At 27.9% G+C, this 10,799-nt stretch overlaps 2 long non-coding RNA genes across 2 annotated transcripts in view; both read left to right on the forward strand.

Moving 5' to 3' along the window:
* The first annotated feature begins 1,998 nt into the window (after positions 1-1,998).
* On the forward strand, positions 1,999-4,841 carry LOC136795782 (uncharacterized). The gene is made up of 2 exons (XR_010843447.1): positions 1,999-2,771; positions 3,982-4,841. It is a non-coding gene; the product is annotated as an uncharacterized lncRNA (long non-coding RNA).
* A 1,733-nt stretch (positions 4,842-6,574) lies between these two features.
* Positions 6,575-10,799, forward strand: part of LOC106691681 (uncharacterized) — a 22,225-nt gene continuing 18,000 nt past the window's right edge. The window contains exon 1 of the long non-coding RNA XR_010843448.1: positions 6,575-8,442. This is a non-coding gene — a long non-coding RNA (uncharacterized lncRNA). The remainder of the gene's footprint in view (positions 8,443-10,799) is intronic.

A 10,799-nucleotide genomic window follows, 5' to 3' on the forward strand; every position in this document is an offset into this window, starting at 1 on the left:
TTTATGAGTTTTTTATATTTTGGGAAAAAAAAACTTGAATATTTATTATTAATATTTATATCAAAATTAATTATTAATCAAAAGAAAAATTAATTTTCTATCCTCTTTTTTTTTTTATTATTAATATGGCCCTTGACTCATTCTCTTGATCTCAAGTTAACATGACCATTTTTACTAGGAATGTTGGACATTTTTGATTTAAGAAATCAATTTGTTGGCTCACATTGTATTAAATGTGTTAATGCCTATGTTATACTTAAAATTGAACAATATGAAAATTATTGCTAAGACAGATTTTCTTTTCTTTATCATACGTAAATAGGTTTATATTTGCTTGGAAGTTTGTCTTTTCCACATCACATTAATAATCAGTAATTTTAATTATATTAGGATATCATAAAGAATCGCAAGATCATTCACAATGTAAAAACTTTTAATAGATTTCATATTTTAACTATCGTTAATAGTTATCACAGATCTTTGCTCAGTTTTATTGTGATTTATATTGAGTAATCAATGAGGCTTATTATGTAGGTAAAGCAGAAAGGAGTTTGACAAAGTTTCTTTTATCATTGCCTTTTATATAAATTAATAAAGTTATGCTGATCTAAGTTTGCAGGTTTCATAGTCACTTTATGCATATTAGAAGCTTCTTGGAAATTATAGTAATAGTTTTGAGCCAACCTACCATCAGCTGACGAATGGTGTAATTAGGACTAACTATGAAATCTGTTTAATTTTGAACTTAAATAGTTTTAATTTTTAAGAATTTGAACTATGTAGTTTCATTTGTTGATGATACATTTATTTGTTTGAAATATCATCTATAGAAAAAGAATTCTTTAATTAATTATAAATGATATAATGGCGTTATATTTTATACATTACGCTAGTCTGTGATAATTCTGTTATATTAATCTAGAAATTTCTGTTTGGTCAGAATCCTGGGCTGTATCAGTTGAACCATGTTCTATCTCTATTGTTTATTTTGCCCAAAGGCTGTAAAAAAACTGTCAAGATTTAGTAAGAAATAAGTTGGCAATTTATAAGTTTTATAACAGATGACTTATGGGCATTTATAAGTTGGCAATATTACTGTTTGAATTATATTAATTTAATAAACTTAAGGTACAATTGTCTTTGCAACTCTTAAGTATAAAGTTATCACTTTTTAATATATTATGCATTTTTGTACAAACCAGAGATTTTTTCCATTTGCATGTTACAAAACATTTATGCAGTGGGGAGACAGATCGATTCGTCATCAACAGCTGAGAATCTTCTTGATCAGTAAATTATTTTTGTAAATAAGAAATAAATTTAATTAACCAGTTATTTCATAACCGCCATAAATTGAAATAGTTTTGACATCTTTTTTAAAAAAGAACTCTGTATAATTGGTTAAATATGTGAGATACTGAGCTTATAGTGTAAATTGTACTATTTTTATTTAAATTATATCATTTTTATATTTGCAACTGCTAAAGTTTAAAATAAATTTGTTATGCGTTGTTAATGTGTGACACCTTAATATATATCTCTGGTTTGTATATTTTGATTCATTCTTAAACATAATGTATGGTATTTCACCTCATTGTTATCAATCTTGATCATAAATTTTCTAGTCAAGTAACACATAACTAGTTAATTTTACATTGGTTTATTGATTAATTAATTTATCATTTAGTAGTATTTATTATCAGTTATTAGGGTTCTGTAGGTTGAACTATGGAATTAGACTTAATAAAATGCAATATAAAGGCAAGAAGGATGATTATCAGTTATATAATATTCTTTTGACTATTGGTGTCTTGTGATTACTTATCAATATACCACATATGATGTAGAAATATGCCATGCTGTCTTTTTGGTTCGGTGATGAAATACTTATTTTTATTTATAATCTGCAATTCTAACAAAGCAGTGAGCAGGAATTTTTACTGTTCTGTTGCCATTCAATTTGATGTATGGATTTCATTTCAATTTATTTGGTATGATGATTAATTCATATACTTTATTGTGCTCTTTTCTATTTTTTTAAAAACTTGATGTCTATAATGAAGAAGTTATTTTGTTGGAAATATTTTACCGCTTTCTAAGTTGAATTAATGTTAATTTTCTTGATTTTAGTGTTTCTACAACCCTGTTAATGACTTGTTTTCAGCTGTATGATATAACCAACATTTACATATTTTTAAAATTTTTTTTTTAAGAATTCTTTTGTACAGTTATTGCCTATCTATCCTGACCTTCATTTTTAATTAATTAAATTTCATTTTATTCTTAACTCATTAATGGTAATAATTAATTAACTGATATATGTAATAAAACACCTTATTCATGTTGCAGTAGAGACAGATACCGAAAATTCATAAATGTTTGTGTATTTTTGTTTTATTTATGTGCTTACTAAATGATTTCATATCTGAATATAAACCACCCTATATCTTCGTTTTTTAAAAGCTTAGCTTTTTTAGGAATAGCATTTCTAGAATATGTGATCCGGCTTGAGGTTTTCCATATGTAACAAGGTCGACTTAAGATGTTTTTTTAAATCAGATATTATTCTAATTCTTTAAGAGAGTGAAAGGAAATGTTTTATAACTTTAAAGTGAAAATATAATTCTTGTATCAATGTTTCAAGGTCCTGTATAATGAAGGCAGTGAATGTTAGCATATGTGTCGATAATGAAGGCTGTGAATGTTAGCTATTGTGCCCTATTTATCAGTTTATCTGCTTACTATTGTAATTTTAACAACTAAGCAAAATGGTTTGTATTTAGAGGGAACTCTATTTCTTTATTTAAACCTACAGAACCCTTGTTTATATTATTATTCAATTCTATGTCATTAGATAATTATAAGGAATATTTATATTTGATTTTTAAAATTAATATGGTCTGAACTGAAACTAAATGGATCATAAAAAAAAATTAATAAATAATTACAAATAAATGAAACAAATTTTTGTTAAAAATTTGTTTCTAAATTATAATAAAAGACTAAGGTTTGAAAAAAAAATTATAAATTTGAGTTGTACTGTGTTTAAACACTTTAATTTTAATGAATATTCAGCCATAGTTGCTGTAGAATGAATGTTAATTATTTCATCATGCTTAATTGTTGTTAGCCTAAAAGGTATCTTCAGAAAGAGAATGATCATATTTCCTATATATTGTATGAAAAGATTAAAAAGATAAATCAAGTTAAGACACTGCAAGTGAAACTTCTTTGCCATCGATTAAAATGTTACAACTTTTAAGGAAGTGATATGTACAATAAGTAGCCACTTTTTATCTGTTAAAATATTAAAGAAAAGCTAACAAGAACCCATTGAAGAGAGATTACAAAATACTAAATTTATCATAAGAGGGAGGGATTTCAGTAATAGAAAATTATTGTTGTGAAATTTGGAAATGTATTGTGTCAGCTTTATTTCTTGTTCCCTTTTCCTACTATTTAAATGTACTTGTAACTTACCAAAAGTTTCAGAGAATTATTTTACTAACTCAACATAAATTATTTTTAAAATATCTTTATTTTTCACTGTGCTTTATTTTGTGGCAGTTTATTTTTTACATCCTTAAAAAATGTTACCTTGGTAAAGGAAGTTTCACTTAAAAAGAAATCCCAAAATATATTTAAATTGTTAAATATTTAGATTTGAATATAAAATTCAAATATTGGTTCCTATGTACTTTCAAATCATTCTCTCTCTGAAAATAGTAACAAATTATTAATTTTAATTAATATCAATGAGCTTAAGATGTTGAAATAATACATCATGTTTTAGAGAACCAACTTGTTGGTGAAATATTTAATTAAATATTAATTGTAGCCTTAAATTAATTAAGGTATTGACATTAATTATTTGTGTTAATTTCAAGATATGCAAAAATAAAATGCAAAGCAGCCCTGTAAGGTAGGTAGAGATGTTAAAAAAAAAAAATTATTTCAGACATTATTTTTAATATTTTTCAGAAGGTGGAGCTTGATAATGAGAAGAAAACAGCTGTAATTAAATTCCAACAGTTAGAATCTGCTAAGGAATTTGTTTCAAAATATCAACGGAAAATGGTCGATCTATCTATGATAGGCATCAAGTTCATACGTGAAGACTAGTCATAGACTTTTTTCTGATTAATAGATTATATATAGTATTTTAAGATGGACTTTTTTATTATGTTAAAAGTTTCTTTAATTGTAAAATATTTCTTTACTTTATTATTATTAGGAATAATAGTTATATAAAAAAAGAAAAACTATTAATTTAAAATTAGGATAGAAATTAATTGAGTGTAATTTTTTTAATAAGTGTTATGTGTATACTTACATAAAATTATATTTATACTGTATAAAATAACTATGTATTTATTATTATACGTAACTGGAGTAGGAAAAATATTTACATTATGTTATTTTATAAGTCTGATTGTATAATTCTGAAGGAATTTTATGAAAAATGAATAGATGTATGAAGAAGAAAAAATAAATAAACAAACCCCTTTTCTTTCTGAATAGTAGTTTGAGAGATTTTGTTTTCTTGTATACATTTCTTTATAAGCAATATTTAGCATAGTTAAACATTTTTGTTATTATTAGAATTTGTAAATGGCATTAAGTTTTATAGTGTAAAGAAATTTCTTTATTGTTGAATATTTTTTGTATACCATTTGTACTCAACACCGTAATGGTATTTGGTTAATTTAAAAAAACCTTCAAATGTCTCATTTTTGAAGAGGAAATAAATAGAAAAGGGGATAAATCGATCTTGAGTATTGTATTTTGCTCTGTTCATAAGTTTGTAATAATATAAATAAATAAAGATTATAAAAGCTTAAGTTAGATAAATTGATGAATCAAACCTATGTTATATTACTTATCTAATTTATCAATTGTTTATATGTTATTATTTTCTGGAGAAAAAATATATATTATTCAGCTTTTAAATGGAGATTTTGCTGATGAAATTAAAAGTAATCAGAAAAGTTTCTACTTAACATTTTTGTTAGCTATTTTACCATTAATATAGATTAAATAGTTTTTGTGACAATACTTAGGTTCTCATTATGAAGTGATACACAGCTGTTTTATGTTTCATCAGCAAAGTTTTTATTTTTCTAATTTATTTTCAAAGGAAGAACTAGCTGAATTGTAAGCTTTTTATCTTGTTCAGTTCAATTGTTAATTTTGTTTGGAAAGAAAAAAATTATATTTTAGATTAGTCTGAGCTTTTTACACTGACATTATAAAAAGGCTTCTGTATGTTTTGTGCCTGTTAACCATGTCATTCAACCATTTTGGAAATCTTGGGTGTCTGTCTAATGACACAGTTTCTTTAGTTAATACACCAAATGACATTGTTTCATTTGAATTTATTCTAATTTTTAAATAATTAGTTTAATCATGATAGAAATATCAATCTTCTTATTTTGTGATAATACGGTAGATTATTATATGTTTTGATATTTAAGGCAATGGCAAATTGATTATCGCCTCTTCTAAATACTTCAGAATTGAAATGAAAGTGATTATTGTTTGTTCATCGTATTTTCTTTATTAATTGAGCTATATTAAGAGGCAAAAAATATTAAATTTGCCATTTTAGAGGCATTTTTTATATTTCTACTTGATTTTGTCATATGAAATGTCAGTTTTAAGATTTATGTTAATCATACTTGAATGAACTGTAATCATAGTGTAAAAATGATTGATGGGATTCTATATAATTCTTCTACATTGAAAGGAGATAATCGTTTCCACTGTACAAGCTTAAAAATCTGCATATTAACCTGGCTTTTGTGACAATATACTTGTGCCATCACGCTAAAACCACTGGCAGAAAATAAATATATGAAACCATTCACCCATTGTGGGTTCTGTTTGAGGTTGTGACCCCCTGATTAGAGAAAATGTATTCTCAGAAATAAGGGTGATGATGATGTTTAGGAAACATATTTGGTTAATGTGGTTCCTGATGAAGTGGTATCCTCAAATCCTATCTTGCTTCATATGTATAAAATGTCACTACGAATTCAATGTTTCTTTTATATTCTTGAGCTATATCTCACATTGATATTATCTTGGCTTTCCTATGTATTAATGCAAATATTATGTATTAATGACCTCTTTCATTACCCCACCTGGAGGTTTTGACCTTATCATTCTGGTTTCTCTAACACACAATTCAAGAAATTTTAATGAAAGCTCAGTGGAATTTTGAGAAGACATCATCACTGATTTTCTCATCATTGATGGTAATCCATATTGCTCATTTTCAAACATCACAGCTTTCCCTTGATGAGGGGTTACATTTTATACTCCCTTATGGAACAAAGAAATGAAGAGTAAGCAGAGGGAAAAAAAGAACAGAACAAAAAAAAATCTCAAAGAAAAAAGATCAGCTTTCTTAAAATTTCAGCGAGATAGAAAACATACTCACCAATTAATCTCAAAACTGAATTATCAGAATAATGAAACAAATAACTTTATAGTGCATTGAAAACAAATTATAATTAATTAATATAATTAATTGAAAACAATTAATCTCAAAACTGAATTATCAGAATAATGAAACAAATAACTTTATAGTGCATTGAAAACAAATTATAATTTCTTAAAAAGAAATTACTTTTGTTAGCATTTTTGCATAAGTAGTTATTTCCGATCTCGTAAAGACAAATTCTTCTCAGTTAAACTTACTCCACCATGGGCAACATAATTTTAGAGTAATCTCTTCTGGGAAGACTTTTAATATGAGTATATAGAAATTGCCCTGATGATCGTATAAGTGTTTGACCTGGCATTATATTATCTGAATTCTTCATTCATCTGGGAGAGAGAAAAATGACACTTTTTCATATATTAAATCAGGTTTGCAGACTAAGCAATTGAGGTAAAACCAAAGTAATACCCATTCAGAAGTAAGGAAAAGGATGGATGTATGATTCCATGGAAAATTGTATACCTTTTTCATTGACAAGTGCAGTTTTGAAGTTTTATGAAAGGATAATTCCCTCAAGCCCAAATAATTATTGAGAAGAACACAGTATTGGTGCAGCTGGAATTATGAAACAGGAATACAAGAGAGCGAGTAACCCACAATTTGTTGAAAATCAAAGATGGTTTCATCCACCATCAAAGCACTATCACTTTTTTTTTTTTTTTTTAATTTATAAGTGCTTTGGAATACAGAGAACAAAATCTTATTGAAATTTTAAGCATTAGTGTGAAGAGATACCCATTTGACTGTGGAATACTTCTTATGACACCTCATATGGTTAAGATATAAAAATCTCTTCAGAACGAGACCGACCATAAATCAATTGGAAACTCCAGAAAATCAGAACTTCAAGTATTCACTTTGTTTAAAATTATCAACAATATCCAATTAAAGTTCAAAAAACAAGAAATGATCAGAATGGAAGAAGCAACTTATCTAGGTGTACCCAAAAATAAGGTGGAACGATTTTTCATTTCCCGACTATCAATCGATCACAGAGTGAATAGTTTTCTGCATCACCTCATTGAGGGTTGAATATGGCTTGATCATTTGCATTTATTTCAGTGCCCGTGTACATTTTTTAATTGTAAATGAGATGTATAATCCTCTTGTTTGTACTGTGGTCCACTGATTCCCATATAGCCTGTGTGTATATATATTTTCTCTGCTACATATGACCACCTTTAGCAGCTAAAATTCTATTTGCAGGGGGGTTTTAATTATTTTCTTGACCTCTATAGTTCCTCCAAATTGAGATATAAGGTTAAAAATATGTTTGTGATGTTCTCTCAGCTGATTGTTTGGCAGAAACCTTTCTTCACTTCTGGTTGTAAATATCTAATACCCTTTTTTAAGTACCAGCAAGGGGTTATTAAATTCGCAGCCCTTAACAAAGTTCAAGCCTGGCATACATTATTTTATGCATAAATTTTGATAGAAAAAAGATTTTCAAATGTTTGAGAAGGTTTAAAATAACTTAATCTTTCTGCATATTTTTGGGTTTTTGTTAAAAGTGATCAAATGCTATTATTTTTAATATAACTTGATATTAACTTAACGATGCAATCCAAAAGTAAGACTACAATTGACTTAGGTCTAATAAAAGTGAAGAAACATCATTACAAGTGAACAGTGTTAATGTTAACGGTGTGTAGAAAGAATAGATTGATTAAAACTGACATTTCATTCATTATTACCATGGATATGAATAATGAAGATATGAAAAATGATTAAGGGCCATTCTTTACTGATTTTAACCTTTGAACATCGCTCTGCATTGAAAGAACCGAGATTTCCTACAGTTGCTGTTGTAAGATTAATAATTCATAGAAGTATGAAAAAATATCTAAAACATTTTACTTTATAACTTCTTGGTGTCTTAATGTGCTCGGATGTGATGTGGTTATTACTTTTGACAACAATGTTCCAGTTTTATCATTGTAAGTATTGTTACTAAATGTTATATCCTTGAATTATATTATATAGTACCAAAATCATCATCAAACTGATTCTCGAGTATAAAATTTCATTTTAGTTATGAATGTTGGGTTTTTTTGGCCATAATTTTTCTCATTCATTATATTAATTTTTATATTCCATATTGATATAATTTCTTTAAAGTCATATTTATCGTTTTTTTTTTGTTCTTGTCTAACTATCATCTTACTCTATCCCTTCTTCGTACAGGATTAGGTTGTTTGGGGACTTGACTTGCCACTTAGCTTTACTTTCATAGTTTTCTTAACTATTATGGTCCAGCTTCCACCCTGTTTTTCTTCTATATATTTTTTAGTTATTCAGATTTTTCTTAAGCCCTCTATTTATTAATTTCCCTTTTTTCTTATTCTGGAATTGGTATAAAAAGTTATATTACTTGGTCAAATCTGTAATTCTTATTTCTCCTCATCTTCCTTACTTCTACTGAGAATCTGTATCTTGATTTCTTGTAAATTTTTTCAGTCGCAAGTTGGTTCTTCTATCTAAATATTAGGACAATAAAAAGAGGACACTTCAATTTTCATTTGCTGTTTGCTAATGTTTTTGGTAGACTTATCTCTTTATAGCAATGTTGGACCTTAGTTTTTTTTTTAACTGAATGTAGTAAACATGTTCATAATAGTTCACTGTCAATCCCACTCTTGAGCTTAAGATGAACATTTTGTCAGAACAATGTTAGTACTTATTTGTAACAATCATGTGTTCAGGAAAAAGGCATGTTACTTTGTTTTGCTTAAAGGTTTTAGACTTAAACAAAAAAGACACTTGACGGGTAGCTGATGGTTCTCTTTGTCAGGAACGATCTATGTACTAATATGAGATTACAACCATGGATGGGTTATAACCTTCTCAACCAGCCTTCCTCAAATGACTATGCAGGGCAGTTCTTTAAGATAAGCCTGGTGGTATCTTGCACCACAGCATTTGCCCATTATAGTCTTAGTCCTATTCCTTTAGTAGGTTTGATCGACCTTTCCTTCCTACAGCTTTTCAACAATATCCTTGCCACATGGCCTACACACCTCCAATCTGTTAATTTTCATTAATATAATTATGTAAGGTTCCCTCAGTATTTCGCATACTTCTCTGTTGGTGTTTGTTTTTCAACGATAATGGTTTTTTTTTTCTTCTTAGATACAGTGGTTGTATATGTGAGCACTGATATTATCATGGTTTTGTATTTGTATATTACTGATCATCATTTTTTGTCTGGATAAAATGGGCTCCTTATATTAGCCTTTTTTTTTTTTTTCATTTGTTATTGCAAGATATTTTAAGGTTTGCATTTCAATACATTTAAAAATATTTTCAAGCACAAATAGATATATTGGTTCATATTTCTAGTATTTTGTGGTATTAGATAATATAAATTTATTATCCAATAGTGTTTATAGTTCTGGCTAAAAATTAAGGTTTTATTATACCTAAATGGACTTGTCTCACTTCCAAACAACAGTTTATCAATTCAGTTCCAACAGTTTTTAATTATTATGGTAGATAAAATTAATTAATTATTATTAAGAATTTCTGTATGATATAATTTTCATTAATAATTCACTTTGTACGTATTATTATGTTACACATTATACAATTATTTTGAATTTTACTTGAGATTTAAGATTTTGAAATGTAAATATAATATAATATAAAAAAAAAATAAATTAAAATCTGTACCACTACTACCAGTGAAGGGTCATTGGTTTCAGTACTTTGTAAGAAAGTAGACCAACGGTTGTGCAAGGAGGTGATTTACCCAATTTATGAGGCTGGATGGACCCCAGGAGGGCTCCAGAACCTGCAGGGTTAACTCACAGCTACAGTGTAACATAAAACAATTTTCTGCCCCGGGTCCTTAGAGTTAGTAGCATCATGCCTTACCATGGTGCCATGGCACTCCCATAATATAACATAGAACATAGTATGTTACCAATATCAAGGATAGATAAATAAAAATATGTTTCAGACATGATGTAAAATTAAGACATTGGTTTCACCATATAACAGAGGTTAAATTCTGCCATGATATTTTAATTTTTTTTTTTTCCAGTTGGCTCTACAGACCTTGTAGATCTTTGACCCTCCAAACCAGCCTTCTCCACACCTCCCTACTTGGGCTACTTGCTGCTTTCCAGTTCTATGCATGTTAAGCTCTTTCACATCTTTGTTGATTCTTCTATCCATCTGGTGTTTGCCCTCCCATGTGGTCTCTTGCCTACCTACTATACTGGCATTCATTGTTGTGTAGAGGCATCCTGATGGATTGCTTTGAGCCATATGTTCCGCCCCTCCTAACCTCCTT

This window comes from Halyomorpha halys, unplaced genomic scaffold (genome assembly GCF_000696795.3).
Source record: "Halyomorpha halys isolate HHAL.00 unplaced genomic scaffold, Hhal_1.1 Scaffold2687.1, whole genome shotgun sequence".
Taxonomy (NCBI): Eukaryota; Metazoa; Arthropoda; class Insecta; order Hemiptera; family Pentatomidae; genus Halyomorpha; species Halyomorpha halys.